The sequence below is a fragment of the Propithecus coquereli genome, unplaced genomic scaffold (assembly GCF_000956105.1).
Source record: "Propithecus coquereli isolate 6110/MARCELLA unplaced genomic scaffold, Pcoq_1.0 Scaffold32, whole genome shotgun sequence".
NCBI classification, from domain to species: Eukaryota; Metazoa; Chordata; class Mammalia; order Primates; family Indriidae; genus Propithecus; species Propithecus coquereli.
Window position 1 is genome coordinate 6882129 of NW_012148841.1, and position 13845 is coordinate 6895973.

The window sequence follows — 13845 nt, forward strand, 5'->3', positions numbered from 1 at the left end:
AGCAACAATTCATTTGTAATTGCCTTACGAGTTAAATAAATTGGTCTTTGCTTTCTGAAGCCGTTTCTTTAGTTGTCTTTTCCTTGAGGGAAAGCAAGGTTTTTGTCTGTTTGTTTGTTTGTATTTAAACCCCTCTGCCTTGTTATTAATATTTCTCCTTGTTGTTTTTTTCATTATGGTGAGAAGCTTAGGAATTCATTGACTCTGACTTTGTAGTCAAGGCAGGTGACTTAAGATTACAATTAGGCCTGACAGAATGAGGAAAGCCCTGACCAGCTTGCCACCCACCTAGGACTATCCATATATCCCACTGCGCTGTCACGCCGGCCCTGAAATGCCATCATTATACACTCCCTCTCTTAGGCTAACAGCTCCATGTTTTAAAATACAGACACTCGAGAATTATTGCATTAAATGAGCTAGTACAGCATAACTTTAACGGGAAATTATCTGAGTATTTTTCTCCTGGCAGTGAAAAAAAATGGGAGTTTTAATAGGTGTGCAAGAAAGAGATAATTTTGGAATGTGGGGCACCATCCCAGGAGGACAGGCTTAACTAAAGGGAAAAGTTCCAGGCTGCCAAGAAGTTGCAAAAGAGATGTTGAATGTCTGGGAAGTATAGTGGAGAAGCCACTCAGTATTGAAGAAAAGGAAAAAGAAAAGAAAACTAAGGCAAACTTGGATTTAATTTAGCTTAGGGAAGACTGAACTGTTTTAGCATTTGTAATTTCAAGGTTTGCCAATCATTTGAGAAGAAAGAGGGACCTGGACATTTCATACATTCCTTCTGGTATTTATTGATCCACCCATATATGTACCAGATACTTTGCTAAGAGCTGATCACACAAAGTGGAACAAGACATTCTGGTCCTCAAAGAGCTTATATTCTAAAGGGAAAGATAGGCCAAAGAAATAAATAAACAAAATGAAAAGATATTTTTAAATCGTGATAAGTACAATGAAGAACACAAAACATACCTTTTATATTTTTTGTTTTCTGCTTTAAACAATTTGAATGCCATGCAAAATCTATAAAACAGAGAAACATTGGCAAGGGCTGTAATATTTATAATCTACATAATCAACTACTGTTGACTCAGGTCCTATGTAAGCAAGTTTCTAGGGATAATGCTATGACATCTCAGTACTCTTTGAAATTCTGTAGCTTCAGTGTTCTAGACACTAAGGGCTTCTCAGAGCCAATTCTAGTAATTAAGCAGGTGGGATTGACTGCTGCCTATGTAGTTTGATTTTAAGACTAACTTTCTACTTGCTATTCCCACCCCCAACACAATACTCACCTTCCTGTTACATATCCAGAAATTCCAGGGTTGAGAATTCCAGTAGATTGGCCTAAGGAGAATAACAAAGAGAAATGTGATTAGTCATGGAGCAGCTGGTGACAAGAAGGAGAGAGAGGAATGAGGAATATGCCCAGAGCCCTGGAAAAAGGATAAGAAAACTGACTGAAAATGTTCCACATAGGAGAGTGAACTCCCACCAGTCCAAGATCAGTAACTCGGGTGAAGAGAAGAGAGTGGTGAGCAGAATTCCTCTTAAATTTAAGAGTATAGTGTAGGGAACCTATGCACAAAACTGCAAAACAAGCCCCTGAGGACCTGTTGCCCAGTGTTAAGGAGGGACTGCGTTACACTGTTAAATGTGTGCTATGATAGGCTGCATAGTCCTAAACACTCTTTTAGCAAAGCATGTGATTACTAAAGCCATTAGAAGCAAGAAGTCAGCTAGATAACTTATGTTTATATTACAAGGATAATTGTACTATCGTTACTAGAACACTGAGAAATAATACATTTATGCCTTATTCTCAGGCATAAAGAGGCACTAGAGGCACTAAGAGGAAAATTAACTAGAACAATCAAACTACTATCTTCTCGGGACTTTTGGTGGCACATATTTTTATGTTTGCCCAGCATCCCTTTGGGGGGATGTGCTCCCTCCCCCAACATCCCAAAGTGTACCTAGTCATGTGGTTCAGCCCAGGGATGGGTATGGAATCCAGACTCAGCCAATCAAAGTATTTTATTACCCTAGTTACAGTGATTGGTTCATGAAAGCGTATGTGATTTAAGTTGGACCAGTCGGAAGTCTCTCTGAGTATTTTACCAGCTATCCAGAGAAACATCCTTTTTCTTATATCACAGGCTCTAAAATCTCTAGAGATCTGGAGCGGCCAGGATCTGTCTTGCTGCTACATAGAGGGAGTAACTTAAAGATGAAGCCAAGCAGAGGCAAGTGATGCTAGAAAGGATAGAGAGTGGGGGAAGAAAGAGTCCAAACAGATTCTTTATCCATTCTAAGGGATCCCTGTGCGGATGAAGCTGAGTGGAAGGACAGGTTTCTACCAGCCTATTAGAACCGGACTGTTGGGGGACTGTGACTCACCATAGAACTAGTTGTCCTTGTCAGGAGGGCCAGACTCTCCCAGGATATTTACAGTGGTAGGGAGTGATGATAGCAAGTAACCAGGCTGGGACTTACTTGCAGTTATTTGTCTTTGAATAACTTCAAGATTGTTGCATACCTGCACACTCTCACTGAAGCCTTCCTGTGCTCTCTGCTGCCTTAAGTCAGGCTCAGTTACCTGATGCACCTGGGAAAAAGAGTGAGGAAAAAATAGGAAGCCTGAGATGGTGTCCAAGTCAAATATAATGGTTTTGTTGTCTTTCTCAAGCATCAGACTTTAAGATATTTGAAGGCAGAGGCTGTATCTCTCACTACTACATCTTCAGGCTTAGCACAGCCCCAGAACTTGGTGAGCATTTCAGTGAAGCATTGAACGGGTGAATCTGATAGGGCATATAGAGATGGAGGCCTTGAAATACTCGGCCTGAGAAATTCATTGGTGTGGATTAAAGTACTGCTTCTCCAAGCATCCTCTTAAAAAATGCAAATACCCAGAAGAGACATAACATAATTAGCTGTCAACCAACCATTCTCATTTTTGGTAGTTATCAGAACAAGGGGAACTATAAAAATTGGATTTTAGAGGACACTCTTAGTGTGATAAAGAGGACATAGATTTATGTAACCAATTTGGAAAACAGTTTGGCATTATCTCCTAAAGCTGAATATTCATTTACATGCAACCTAACAATTTCACTCACTAGGGATAGACCCAAGGGAAACTGCTATGGTTTAAATGTGTCCAGAAAGCTTTTGCAGACCTCAGAGTTCATATGTTGGAAACTTAATCTCCAATGCAACAGTGTTGAGGGGTTGGACCTTTAAGAGGTAATTAGGGCAGGAAGGCTCTGCCCTCATGAATAGATTAATGCCGTTATTGTGGGTGTGGGTTAGTTATTGAGGGACTTGGTTTCTAATAAGGGGATGTGTTTCACCCTCTTCTCTCTCTCTCTTTGTCTCTCTCTCTCTCTCTCTCTCTCTCGCTCATGTCAGCACTCTCTTTTGCCATGTAATGCCTTCTGCTGTGTTATGATGTAGCAGGAAGGCCTTTACCAGATGCAGCCTCTCCATCTTGGACTTTCCAGCCTCCAGAACTGTGTACCAAATACATTTCTCTTCATTATAAATTACCCAGTCTGTGGTATTGAGTTATAGCAGCACAAAAAAGACTAAGACAGAGACCCTTATAGATGTAAAACAGGAGACACGTATGAGAATGTTCATAGCTGCACTGTTTATAATGCAAAAACCTGGAAATGAAACGCTCATCAACAGGAGAGTGGATGGATATATTGTGATATATTCACACAACTGAATTATTTTTGTATGGCAGTAAAAACAAATGGACTACACTAATTCAACAATGTGGATAAGTCCTAGCAATCAAACAATAAAACATTAAGTGAAATAAATAAATGCCCCAAATTTATACAATATTATATATAATCATGTGCCACATAATGATGTTTTGGTGAACGATGGACCACATATATGACAGTGGTCCCATAAGATTATAATGGAGCTGAAAAATTTCTATTGCCTACCAGTGTTGTCCTGAAGAATTGGCTAATGAGGAGTTGTTGGAACTGGAACAGGAACACATAGCTGAAGAAGAGGCGAGAGAAGAGAAGACTGCAGAAGAAAGAGAACCCCCAAGAAAATTCATGGTGATGGGTTTATCAGAAGCTTTTGCAGAAAGCTCCTTAAAAAGTTTAAAAACATGGATCCCCAACACCAAAACATTTTCATTAATAGAGGGGAATGTTCATGGTGCATTATCTGCTTCTAAGCAAACCTATGATATAAAAAAGAAACAAATCAAGAAAACCACTGTGGTCATATTTCTGAAAAGAGTGACACCTCCTAAAAAAAGAGCCTCCTGCAGGCTCTTCAAGAGATGTTCCAAAAGAAGGCATTGTTTACCACAGGAGATGACAGCTCCATGCCTGTTATTGCCCCTGAAGACCTTCCAGTGGGACAAGATGTGGAGGTGGAAGACAATGATATCGCTGATCCTGACCCTGTGTAGGCCTAGGCTACTGTGTGTGTTTGTGTCTTAGATTTCAACAAAGAATTTAAAAGCAAAAAATAAAAATAAAAAATTTAAAAATAGAAAAAAGCTTATAGAATAAGGATATAAAGAAAGAAAATATTTTTGTGCAGCTGTACAATGTTTGTGATTTTTTTTTTTTTTGAGACAGAGTCTCACTCTGTTGCCCGGGCTAGAGTGAGTGCCATGGCGTCAGCCTAGCTCACAGCAACCTCAAACTCCTGGGATCAAGCAATCCTTCTGCCTCAGCCTCCCAAGTAGGTGGGACTACAGGCATGTGCCACCATGCCCGGCTAATTTTTCTATATATTTTTAGTTGTCCAATTAAGTTCTTTCTATTTTTTTTAGTAGAGACGGGGTCTTGCTCTTGCTCAGGCTGATTTCGAACTCCTGAGCTCAAACAATCCCCCCGCCTCGGCCTCCCAGAGAGCTAGGATTACAGGCGTGAATGTTTGTGTTTTAAGCTAAGTGTTATTACAAAAGAGTTACGAAGTTTTAAAAAAAGTTTATAAAGTAAAAAAAGTTACAGTAAGCTAAAGTTAATTTATTACTGAAGAAGGAAAAATATTTTTTATAAATCTGGCGTAGCCTAAGTGTACAGTGTTTATAAAGTCTGTAATAGTAGACAGTAATGTCCCAGGCCTTCACATTCACTCACCACTCACTCACTGACTCACCCAGCGCAAATTCCAGTCCTTCCAGCTCCATGCATGGGAAGTGTCCTATACAAGTGTACAATTTTTGTCTTTATACCATATTTTTACTGTATCTTTTCTATGTTTAGATGCACCAGTACTTACCATTGTGTTACAATTGCCTACAGTATTCAGTACAGTAACATGCTGTCCAGGAGCATGTGTGTAGCCTAGGAGCAATAGGCTATGTATACCGTGTAGCCTAGGTGTGTAGTAGGCTATACCACCTAGGTTTGTGTGAGTGTACTCCATGATATTTGCACAATGATGAGATTGCCTAACAACACATTTTTTTAGAATGTATTCTCCTCATTAAATGATGCATGACGGTACTTTTATAGAGTTAAAACCAGCAAATATAAAATATACTTTATAGAAATACATTTGGGTACAATAAAACTGTATATTTAAAAAAGCAAAGGGATTCTGAATGATGGTTCCCTTGTGTGGGGAGGGGTGGAGCATGGGACATGGGGAACATATGATTAGATGAAGGTTATGTCAAGGTTCTAGCTTTTGTTTTGGATGCTAGGCTTACAGATACTTATCATAGTATTAAGAAGAGTGAAATAAAAAACTAAGCACAAATATAACTGTAATAGAAAGCCTGGGTTCCCTAGGAAACCATCAGAGGCCGATGCTTTGTTTGGAAGTGCACTCTGGGAGCAGCGACGGTGAGGGGAGTGAGGTGAGGCAGGGCAGGATGGGGAGCAGCGCCAGGGGACACTTCAGCCCAGCTTCACGGAGCACTCTGAAGAGGCGGAGCTGGTAGGTCAGCAGGTGTGTCTGTCCAGCCACATGGGAGTCTTCAGGTAGGACAGGACCACCTCGGAGCAGTGGTAGGATGGGAAAAAGGAGAGGAAATGTTCAGGCTGGGTCTCTCCAGTGGGAGGTAACTTTCCCAGGGCACCGTCTCTGGGTTGCTTATCTGTCCTCTTCTGTTAGCAGCTGGGAAATCAGATCTCACACCCCGTGTTTTAGCTGAGTCTGGAAGGGGTGGCAGAGAAGCTCAGGGCATGCGGCTTATCTGCCTGGTTACCAGGCAAGACTCTGCTTGGCCCCAGGTAGAGTGAGTGGGTGTTGTGGAGACACCTGAGCCAGAGCTGGCGGCCCAGGGCCCAGGCCAGAATGGCAACAAAGGATGAGATGAGTCTCGTGTGAGCAGGAGCCTGGGAGTCAGACTCAGGTTTGAATCCCTGTGTGAACTTGGATTAATTCCTTAACTTCTCTTGAGCCTCATATAGAATATGGGAATAGTGATAACTACCTCCAAGGGTTGTTGTGAGAATTAGAAAGAGATAACATGCATAATGCAACCAGCAGAGTCTTTGGCACCTAGTAAGTGCTCAGAAAATGTTACTCCCCTTCATCCCACCCCCTGCCATGAAGCATAATTGAGAGAGTATTGGGGGCGAGGGTGGACAGACGGCTTCATTCCCCTTCTCTTCTCTCTGTCCCACCCACCATTTTCCTGACCCCGGGCATCCCAAGGGCAGACATTTTTTACCCTCTTCCCAAGGTTGGTAGTCCTGGGGCTGTACCTTTCCTCTGTGCCCGTGGTTTGAAAACCTATTGGGTTTAAAGAGGCATCTCAAATTAAGATAGGTGCTCCAAGCAGGCAAATAACTTGCCACCTCCTTGAAATAATATTCTTCAAATATTTGTCTAGGCTGGGTACGGTGGTTTATGCCTGTAATCCCAGCACTTTGGGCCGTCCAGGCAGGAGGATTGCTTGAGCCCAGGAATTCAAGACCAGCCTGGGCAACATAGCAAGACCCTATCTCTCCAAAAAATTTAAATATTAGCCAGGCGTGGTGGCATGTGCCTGTAGTCCCAGCTACCCTGAGGCCAGAGGATCACTTGAGCCCAAGAGTTTGAGATTGCAGTGGGAGCTGTGATCATCCCACTCTACTTTAGCCTGGGTGACACAGAGAGATCCTGTCTCAAAAAAAAAAATTGTCTAATATTTACTTCAGTTGAGGGCAAAGCTGGCCCCAGCAGGACAAAGGCACCTTTCCCCAGTATGTCAGGAGTTGGGTGTGGAGACCCAACACCACTAATGGCAGATTTCCAATTTATTTCAGGAATGTACTTGCCTCCTTATGACGTGCTACCCTGGCTACCTGTTCATCTAGTCATTTCTTTATGTGTCTAGAGCCCCACAAAGGGCGACTAGGTCAGCCTGGCTGATAGACTTCATGTTAGTTCAGAATTACTTTTCTTTTCTGGTCACTTAAGAAACTCCATTTCTCAATTTGCCTGTCTTACACATTTAAGTACCCATGTCTTTCATGACACTGCCATAGGTTCTCGTGTCTGAATGCTTACCAGGGACTAAAATAAATTCGCACTGCTATTTGTTGGTGAAATGTACTATCAAGCAAGTGGAGTTTTTAGATTTGTGGATTTAGATGAGTAACTTAAAATTTTCCTTTCTTGTTCTTAATTTGTTTTCTAATTTGGGGTAAATGAAGTTGGGGGGAGGGGAAGCTCTCAAAACGGGTGCTCCTTATCAGTAATGCATGGTTTACACATGCCCGACTCCAAGACACTCCTCCTCAGAGCCATTTCAAGGGCAGAGAACATTCCTAATCTCTAGGTTGTCTCACTTCCCTTTGAGTTAATCCTCTAACCTCTGCAAGCATGTAGAAAATTCTGGAGGAGTGGCACTCCTCACACTCTCACAAATTCTCTTCGGCCTCTCCATCCTGGCTCACTTCCCACGTGTGCAGATACAGTTGGCTCCAATTTCTTTCTAGTGAGCAGAGATTAAGGGAGTAGAAAGTCATTTAAAGATTTTGCACCACTATGCAAAGTATTACCATAAACATTTTCTACCTGTTCCCCGTAATACCTCTTGAGCAAAGCCTGGAATTCTACCATTAACACTAGAAATTTCCTGTGGCTAAATTTTGATTGTTGCTGAAAGATCGGTGTACTGGAGGACTGCATTTTAAGCTGTCCTAAGTCATCTATGTCTTAATGTGAACGGCAGGCAGCTTTTGTCAGCGGCAGCTCTGAGGACAGCCGGGGATGGAGGGGGAGGAGAACTCGTAGCTTAGGACACAGAGAGAACTTCCACTTTGGTAGGAGCTGTCCTGGGCCTGCTTACAGGTGGTAAGTCATGTTTTGACCCTGGATCTCCCCTCCTCCGTCTTTGGTTTTCAAATTAGAAATGCTTATTTAGGGTAGCCATGGAAAACAGATGGTAAGTTAGCGAAGTCAGCGGAGGATGGAGAGCCCATAAACAATAAAATACCGGAAAAGTGTCACCCAAAATGCCATATTAAAAAAAGTTAACCATTAAAAAAACTGAGAGCCAACAATAAAGACACTTCGAGGGAAGAAACACACATCATATTACTTGCACTTTTTTTTTTTTTTGCCCCGTGATATTAGTCCATCTTTTATGAAGGTCATCTTTTATGAAAGTCAGTAACTTTAACTAATGTTAGGATGTCTCCTGAGGCAACGTGAGATTATATGGTAGGTAAATAGTAGGCAGTTGCTGAATCAAAAGAAAGGGTCATTTAGGAACACAGTCAGCCCCGTGACAGCCGTCCCTTTTCCTCATTCCCTATGGAGATCATCCTTTGGCCTGGACTTTATTGAGCTTCTGGATTAAAGGCATGAGAATCAAGCCTCGTTTTCGTCCATGTCTATTCTTAGAGAATCTATTTATTCTTTTTCAACTTACCAGGACCAGTCTCAGAAAATGTTGAGAACTGGGTGTGAGCAGTAATCACTTACGTGGTCCTTTGTGGTTCGCAGAGCATCTTTGCGTGCGTTATTGCATTTCGTCCTCCCAGCAACGCTGTGAAGTAAGCATTGTATTATTATCATGCAATTTTACACCAGTAGAAAGGAAGCTTAAGGAAATGACGTGAGTTGCCTAAATTTTAAAAAGAAGGGATGGCTTTCAGTTCAGGTCTTTTGACCCCCAGTCCTGTTGCTCCACAATTCACGTTAATTCTAAGGAGATGCCAGTTGTTCCCCAAGCTCCTCTCTTACTCTTAATAACAATGGTAGTAGTGACCAATGTTTGGCAGGTATTTGCATGATGCCAGGTACATCTCATTTAATCCTCACACCTATCTTATGATACAGACTTTACCACTAACCTTATTTTACAGTTGAGCAAACTGAGGCTTAGAAAGGTTAGGTATGTTGCCCATGCGTACATAGCTAGTAAGTGACAGAGACAGGATTCAAGTCCAGACCTGTTTGGTTCCTGGGCTCTTAAACACTCGACTCCACCACCTTGCTGTGCTTTTTGGTTTCTCCTCCAAGGTTTCTGGCTCCTTCCAAATGTTCAATTCAAGACAGCAGAAGCACACAGAGTGATTTTGAGGGCAAAGAACTGAACTACAGGGTGTGGGAGGACACAGAGGATGAACAAGGGGTCCTCCAGGATGTACAAAAGCAGGAAGCACAGCTGACCTGCAGATGAGGATCAACAGAGCGAAACAAACAGCAATTACGGGGCTCAGGACACGCTACCCCAAAATATGGCGCCTTGGCCTATTGTATAGTTTAAGCTGAAGGAATTTGAGAAAAGCACAGAAGCAGGAAAGTCTCTCTGACCTTCCTTCACCCTTCTTTCCTGAGGCAGGTTGTAAAACCCAGGAAGGATTCTCTGACCTTCCCCTGAAGCAGGTCATGGGATGCTTCCTGTATCCGGAAGAAAGGAGCATCCTTATCTCTGCAGACACAGGACATAGAAGAGTCTGAACAAACAGGCCTTGCTAAGTTCCCCCAGTTTATTACCACTAAATCATACTCTTTGCCCTATCATATTTCTCCATGACTGTCCACTCTCCATCAAACCTACTATAAAACACAGATTTAACTGTTTCTTCAGGTCTTCATTTCCTTGAGAAGGCTCCCACGTCCCGTAAAACTTATATTAAATACATTTATACGCTTGTCTCTTGTTAATCTGCCTTTTGTTAGAGGGGCCTCAGCCATGAAGCTAAGATGGGTGAGGAAAAGCTATTTTTCCTCCCCTGCAGTTACAAATGCATTAGTCAGAAGGGACATGGAGCCTAGTGGGGGACCAGGACAAACTGACTGATCAACCCACACCGAGGCATCAGGGACTTAACATGGATCCTCTGCACGAAACATACTCTGTTTTCGTGCTTTATAGCAGGATGGCGGTGCTTCCCACCAAGGCACTCCTTACTAATAGTGACCTAAAGCATGGAGCAGGCTCAGGGGCACCAGCTGGGTCCAGGGACTCTTTAAAACACGCCATGGAGGCAGCAGCCTGTTCTGAACACAGCAGCACGACTGAGAGTGGTAGGACCCTCCACTTGGCTACCATTGCTTCTGCACTAAGTAAATCCTCAAAGATAAAACTTCTCTGACAGGAAGGCCATAATACACTTAAGCGCTACTTAGGGTTTTGCTTCAATTTAAATCAATAAACCGTCCCCAGTCACCTTTGAAGGATATTTAGCTCATTCCTTTGATGATCGAAGCTGGCAGAGGGTGAGAGAAGTTGGTGAGAGAAGGTCTGGGAATGAGACAATTTGTCCAACGCCACGAAAGGGAGCCTCTTGAAGATTTGGAGAAGGTGGGAGACTCCGCATCCCTTTCATCTCCCATCAGTCCCTGGGGAAGCAGATGGCGGGGTGGTTCTTCACGTCATGGCTCTTGGCTCTTAGCCCTAGATGCACATTATCATGACCTCGGGGGCTTTTGAATCTACCTGTTCCTGGGACCCACCCAAGAATCTCTGGGAGTGCAGCCCACATGCTGTAGTTTTTAAAACCTCCCAGGTGACTGTGAAGCACAGAGGGTATTACTGCTCTAGAGTTCCGAATCAGAAACGAGTAACTGACCAAGTGTCCAGTTATTCTTCCCACTGTTTTGGCGAGTTTGGAAGGGAATGGGCATGGGTGACCGACTTTAGAAAGGGGAAGTGAAACCCTGAGAGGAGGAGCAATTTGCCTAGGCCAGATGGCTGGGAGTGGCAGGATTGGGAAGGAGGTGGCTTCCTTTTCTTTTTGGTCTCTCACCCACTTTGTTTCTGGTAACACGTTGTAGGATTAATTGTTCTGATGGCTTAGCTTCATATGTACCCAGGCATGAAATTTCTACTCCTTCACTGGGCAACCTTTCCAATTAGACCTACGCTACTGTTTTTAAGTGTTTTCTGGTCTGGAAACTCAAATATTTCTTTTCTAATGCTTACTCTTTGCAAGTCTGAACAGTGGCGTCGTGACAGCCCTGCATTCATTTAGAAGGAGCCGGGGCCCACATCACGTGCATTCTGTCCAGAACACAGCCTGCGCACTGCAGTGAAAACGCATCAGTGAGGGTGGATTCAGCCCTGACTCAGGCTCAGCTTTCAGTCATGCTGTAAATCCAGCACGTCTGCCATGGGAGCTACAGCAGCTAATTCCTTCAGAACTCAGAGCTAAATCCCCAAGGAGGCCTGGGTGGAGAGGCCACTTGAATGGTGGCCTGTTTAGAGGTGCGGTCATGTTTCCTGATTTAACTGGGTCAGTTTGTTCGTCTATTTTTGCCATTTGATTTCAGGGCAGGACTGACTTCAGTGTGCTGGCAATTCCCAGATAGCTCCTGCTCTGAGTGACTGAGACAGGTGTTCAAGAACCCTCAGTGACTATTATTTAATTTTGTTCCTCCCCCAGCCTCATGGTTTATATATGAGTTGTTATGCGACGGAGTTCTATTTTTAACTGCAAACATGCTCTGTTCAACTGGAATCATGTTCTTTAGACGCTGCATTATGCAAGCTGGCTCCAAAGTTTGCCAGGAGTGCTAAACTAAACTGTGACAATTCCCAGCCGCAGCCATTGAAACTCCCACAGTGAACCAAAGAGCATGCTTACTTGCTGCAAGATAGAGTTTCAGTTGTGTTAAATAACTGTCTGGTGCTACCTGATGAGAAAGCCATGTCTGGCCGTTTTGATCAGCTTCTTTCATCTTGTCTGCTGTCTAATCCCAGAATAAATCCTTTGGGCCTTGGGGGAGGACATTAAAAAGGCTTCTGGCGAAGAAGATTAAACTTGAAACAAGTCGTAATGAGGCACGAACAATGTAATGCTTATTGTAAGGGATCTTCTCAGGTTCTAAGCAGGCGAGGAGAAAAGATGGTTTAGATGGAGGGCATCCCCGTTGAGAAGCCCCTCTGATGTAGATGCTCCCGGGAAGCCATTCATTATCCCAAATCAAGAACATTAGACAGGTCTACTGGCAGGTTCTCAGGTTTTTTTCTTGGGGCGATCATAGAGAAGTGGCTCTCAAGAACTGCACAGGGCCAGGGATCTTTTCTTCTGACTTCTTTTGGAGATTGACATCTGACTTACCTAAGATGAGCCAGAGAAGAGGCAGAGCTAGAAGTCTGTGCAGGGACAATGTCAGTATCAGTCAGGATTTTTCAGTGGCAAGCAACAGAAATAAACTCTTAATAAGAGTTAACCTATTTAAGCAGAAAAGGACTTTTTAGAAAATAAGTTCCATGAGAGAAGGGGCTAGCTTGTTCACTGCTGTTTCATCAAGAGACCATTACCTTGAATGTAGTAAGCACTCAATGTCTTAGTTCTTCCAGGCTGCTATAACAAAATTTCTTAGACTGGGTAATTTATAAATGTATTTCTCACAATTCTGGAGGCAGGGAAGTCCGAGATCAAGTTGCTAGCAAATTTGGTGTCTGGTTAGATGGTGCCTTCTATGTGTTCTCACACAGCAGAAAGGGCAAACAGGCTCCCTCAAGCCTCTTTATAAGGGCACTAATCCCATTCATGAGGACTCCTAAAGGCCCTACCTCTTAATACTATCACACTGGGGATTAAGTCCTAACATGAATTTTGGGGAGATCCAACATTCAGACCATAACACTCTGTAAATGTTTCTGGACTAAAAGAAGATATAGGGTAGATCAAAGAAGTTTTATTTTGTTTTGTTTTTTGTTTTTTGAGACAGAGTCTTGCTCTGTCACCTGGGCTAGAGTGCCTTGGCATCAGCCTAACTCACTGCAACCTCAAACTCCTGGGCTCAAGGGATCCTCCTGCCTTGGCCTCCTGAGTAGCTGGGACTACAAGTGAGCACCACCACACCCGACTAATTTTTTCTATTTTTAGTAGAGACAGGGTCTCGACCTTGCTCAGGTTGCTCTCAAATTCCTGACCTCAAGCGATCCTCCTGCCTTGGCCTCCCAGAATGCTAGGATTATAGGCATGAGCCCCTGCACCCGGCCCAGTGGATCAAAGAATTGTTAGGAAGACTGAGAACCAGTTTCAGAAAAGGATAAGAATGAGAGCATCTCTGGAGGGACTTAGGTAGCAGAAATCAGGTCCCTGACTGTCCCATCAGGACACCACTGCTGTAGTGAATGTTATACAACCATTCTTATATTTTTGAGAGTCTACACTCATGCTTCAAAATCCAGAAAGTGAGAAAGTAGGAGAGTATATTAGTTAGAGTTCTCCAGAGAAACAGAAATAATAAGACTATATAGATAATTATAACAAATATGAATGATCTCACATTCTAATTAGGTAGAGATTGATAGGTGGGATTAAAAAAGGGAAACCCATTTATATGATGTGTATAAGAAACCTACTTTAAATACAAAGTATAAGCGTTGAAAAGTAAAAGTGAAAAAAAAAGAATTAAAAAATGTACATGAAAATCATAATCTTT